The sequence below is a fragment of the Gavialis gangeticus genome, unplaced genomic scaffold (assembly GCF_001723915.1).
Source record: "Gavialis gangeticus isolate Ggan-Ray unplaced genomic scaffold, GavGan_comp1, whole genome shotgun sequence".
In the NCBI taxonomy this organism is placed as follows: domain Eukaryota; kingdom Metazoa; phylum Chordata; order Crocodylia; family Gavialidae; genus Gavialis; species Gavialis gangeticus.
The window spans coordinates 15,078,566-15,083,438 of NW_017729003.1; the positions used below are offsets into that span (position 1 = coordinate 15,078,566).

Sequence of the window (4,873 nt, forward strand, 5' to 3'; positions counted from 1 at the left end):
ATGCAAAAAATTTAAGAAAATAACTGCAATTTTCAAGAATTTGTTTTTCCAAACTAGTGTAGGAGTAACTGGGCTTCTGGCCTACTTGACTAGAAAAACAGACAGAAACCAGAAGTGCTGATACTGCTTATTTCAGTTACGTGTTTTGAGATAAGGAATCCTGCATGCCTTGGGTTATCCCTAGTTGGTTTGTTTAAGTAAACTTCCTAAATTTCTGTGTAATTTACTATTGTTTTGTTTCTCCGAAGTCATACTTTTTAATCTCTTTCTCTGTCTTAAGTATAAATATGCTTGTAAACTTATAGAGTCTGAGAAATCCTTCGAAACAGACAAGTGGGCGATTCCCCTTGCTGTGTGGAATTCTCCCTGTGATCACAGTATAGCCCTAAATAAAGAAAAGCTGGCTCTGTCAGTTCTGATTCAACCACAACGCGAAGTTTGATTTCTTCCACATTAGTCATATGCTAAATATATAAAATGGCAACATTTAATATAATACCTTAAGTCACATTTATGTCTCCTAAAGCATGAGGTGATCAGCCCTGACAATTTATTCTCTACATCATATTGCTATTTTGTCCCTAGTCTACAATCTCTGACCTGTTTTGGTAGAGGTTGTGTATTCTTCAGTTGATGTATATGTTTATTTTAGAAGTTATATGTAATAAGGTGCCTGTTCCTTATAAGGAGTAGATGTGAGGGATTGTGGTGGCATGAGTTCTGTATGAATGAGACTTCTTTCTTCTTCTTCCGCTTTCTCTTTTTCCACTTCTCTCCAGTGCTGCCTTCAGGGCTATTCTTTCCAAAATACAGACTTGAAGTAGAAGTTAAAACTAGAGTGTGTCAATTATATACTGGAGCATTTGGTCCTGTTCATAAGCCGCACCCATGATTGCACCCGGCTTCCTCACTTTTCATAAGGGACAGACTACTTTGTTACACTATGAAATATGATAATATCTTTCCTGGAACAACTGAAGATTGCCTTTCAGATGAGACAAGCTCAGCCAGATAGAGGCTCCTTTATGTATCCACCAGTAAATTCACTGTCTGTGGTCTAGGGTCACTTTTACAGCCCCCTTGTGTCACAAAAGTATCTTAACAGGCTGCCTGTAGATTCCTCTGTGACATGAAGGCCCCAAGATAACCAACCTCTGGCATTTCAGCACCATCTTCTAAAAGTCTTATACAGGTTTCCTTTGCTTTATGTGGGTTCTGTATGTGCAAATTTGCTCTTATGTGATGACCCATTTTATACCAAAAATTCATTATATGTGAGGTAAATTTACCCTTATGCAATCGGTGTGGTGGGAGCCCACAGTCAGCTGCTTTGTGTGGTGCATTGTGGGAGGGATGTGCACCAAAATATAGTCTCCTGTGTGGATCTGTGCTCCTCACTTGTTGTCTGTGACCTGTGTTTCTGTAGTTGCCATCCCCATTATGATAGTGCCCTGTGCTTGTGTGTACTGTCTGTCTTTGGTGAGTACTCAGACGGTCTTGTAAAAGTGTAGAAATAGGTGTGGGGGTCAGTACAGTCAAGGTCTTGGAACATATCCCTATTTGTTACATTGTAAAGTGGGATCCCTTTATGCGAATTTGAGTTACGTGCCGTTTTCCAGGAATGCATGTACAGTATAAAGCGAGGGAAACCTGGATGGAGGGTACACTAGGGATATGAGGGATTGTGCCATGGCATGCAACATTCTGCCTCTCCCAACCTAAGGGCAATTGCACCAGCTAGTACCTTAACCTATAGCTTGTGTGGGAAGGTGAACTGACACATGACTACCTGGGATTGAGGGTGAGGAAACAGAGTGTCTGGGCTCACTAATCTTTGGTCTCAGAGTACAGAAGGCATGCACAGATAGGTGAAGTTAGCCACTAGGTGGTGGCATCTATTGTTTTAGTTGGTTAGGTTTGCTGTCTGGCAGGTTAGTACCAGCTGGCAGGCAGAACATATCCTTACAGAATTTCCATCTTGTTTAGGCTTTTTCTTTCACAAAGTATGCCTCAGCAAATCATTCTACATCATAGGCCAAATTCCCATCTCAGTTACAGCCATCTAGTCAGGAGGTACTCTGATTTTAGAGCTGTGATGTCAATCATATTTCCCTGCAGACTACAGGTGTTGGCCCTTCACACAAGTCTACCAGGACAGTCAAACAATTCATTTATTTTCTGAATTGGGAAAAAGATTGATGGGGAGAGTAGAGTAAATCTGTGATCTGTGTATTTTGAGAGAGAAAGCTTTACCATTAAAAGGTTACACTGTCATTTTCCCTTTCCCTAGATTCTTTCTTAAATTAAAACATCTAAGTTCTCTTGCAAAGAGCAATTCTAAGCAGATATCTGTCTCCCCCCTCTCCCCCTTATATCTTATTTTATGCTATATAAATCACATATTTGCTATGAGAACTTCTAGGAACTGCCTTGGAATTCTTCTGGTAGCTCCTGAAGAGCAAAGAGCAAAAGTATTGTTTTTGGCAATAAAAATAATCCACGGGGTTGCATTATTTGGGATCTCCTTACTTTCCAGTGTGGGGCTTAAGCATACCTGGCCTTATGTTCCTTTAGATATTTTGAGATTAATTAAGGGATGATTAAGCTAGCAATAGTTCTTCGCTTCATCATCTTGTCACCATAAAAAAGAGTTGGAACAAAACTGGAAGTATGGCATGAAATCATTTTATTTTTTTAATTTAGAAAAAATGACTTTCACATATTTGCCAAACATTCTAAACTCCCCACAAATTATTTTTATTATTTAGATTTATATTCTGCCGTACCCAGTGTCTTACAATAACAGACTAACAACCCAGAAGATAAGATACAACACCAGACACCCCAGCTGACACCCTAAGACTGAACCTCCACCTCATCCCAGCCACTCATGTTTCCCTACCTATTACCCATGAGAGCAAACTCTCCAGCCCATCCCAGCTGCTCAAATGATGTCAAGCGTCTCTTTTCTAAAGTGAATAGGCCTAGCCTCTTTATTCTCTTCTCATATGAAAGTGCCTCCACACTATCAATCCGTGTTGCTTTTCCCTGTACCTTTTCTACTTCTTTTATATCCTTTCTGAGGTGTGGGAACCAAAACTGGGCACAGTATTCAAGGTGTGGATGCACCAAGAATTTATAAAGGGGCATAATGATAGTGTCCTCTTTGTTTACAATTCCCTTCCTAACAATTCCTAACATATTGTTTGTCTTTTTGATGGCGGCTGAGCACTGAGCTGATGTTTTTAGTGAACTGTTCACGATGACTCTGAGATCTCTTTCCAGTGTGGTAACAGCTGATGGAGAGCCTATCATAGTTTATGTATAGTTAGGGTTATTTGTGTCCATGTGCATCACTTTACATTTATCTACATTGAATTTCATCCACCATTAGGTTTTCCATTCGCTCAATAGTATCAGATCCTTCTGTAGTTCCTTGCAGTCCTCCTTGGTCTTTACCACATTGAATAATTTTGTGTCATCTGCAAATTTGGCCACCTTGCTACTCACCCTCTTTTCCAGATCATTTATAAATATGTTAAACAGCAGCGATGCCTACACAGATCCCTGGGGGATCCCACTGTTTACTTCTTTTCATTCTGAAAACTCACCATTTATACTCATGATTTTATTTCTATATTTAAGCCAATTTCTAATCCACAAATGGACCTTACTTATAATTCCATGACAACCTAACTTTGCTAAGAGCCTCTGATAGAGATGACCTTGTTAAAGGAGTTTTAGAAGTCCAGATATACTGTGTTAACTGGATCACCCTGATCCACCTGCTATTGACACCCTCAGAAAACTCCAGTGGGTTGGTGATGCATGATTTCCCTCTGACAAAACCATGTTGATTCCTTCCCAGCAAATCATGTTCATCCATATGCCGAACAATTCTTTTTTTATTATTGTTTCTATCAGTTTTCCAAGAATGAAAGTTAGATTCATGGGCTTGTAGTTCCCTGCAACCTCTCTAGAGTTTTAAAAAAAAAATATGGGAGTTTCATTGTCCATCCTCCACTCCTTTGGTACCAAGGCTGTTTTTAGTGAAACTAGCAATTTCCAAATGGAGCTTATTTCGGACACTAGGGTGAATGCCATCAAATCCTGGTGATTTTGCTACTGTTTAGTTTATCACTTTCCTCTACGACTTCATCTATTGAAACCTCAGTTTGGTTCAGCTCCACTGACTTGTACCTAAAGAGGAGTGGATCTAGTGAGGGAGTCTCCCTAACATCCTCCCCAGTGAATACAGATGCAAAGAAAACATTTAGTTTCTCAGTGATAGTTCTGTCATCCTTTAGCATCCCTTTTACACCCTGATCATCTAAAAGCCCAACTGACTCCCTGGCAGGTCTTCGATTTCTAACGTATTTAAATAATTTGTTATTGTTACCTTGTATGTCTCTAGCAAGTTTTCCTTCAAATTCTTTCTTTATTTCTCTTATTATTTGCCCTCAAAACACTCCAGCAAGTTAGGGAAATGCTACTCTCCTCCCTGTACAGATACTGGAGTACATATTTTGTAAGGCATTTGTGCATTTATGGGGCTACAGGACTCGGGGAAGGATCAGATGACCAAGCAAGGGCTTAGGTAGGAGATATGAAGGCAGAAATAAGATATAGTAAATTCATGAAGTATCTTTACTTCAGGAATACAATTCTGAACTATATTTGATGGTGAAGGAGGATGGAGAGTGTCGCGGTGGATGTAGTCTTTCTGGACTTCAGCAAGGCCTTTGACACCGTCTCTCACCCCCTCCTAGTTACAAAACTAGGTGACTGTGGCATCGATGCCTACACAGTCAGATGGATTGCAGATTGGCTGAGGGGTCGCACTCAGAGGGTGGTGGTGGATGGGTCATATTCG

General features: G+C 40.1%; 1 protein-coding gene across 2 annotated transcripts in view; it reads right to left on the bottom strand.

Annotated features, from left to right (window-relative positions):
* Positions 1-4,873, bottom strand: part of MYPN (myopalladin) — a 106,614-nt gene that overhangs the window by 25,578 nt on the left and 76,163 nt on the right. The gene's annotated exons all lie outside the window — the stretch shown is intronic.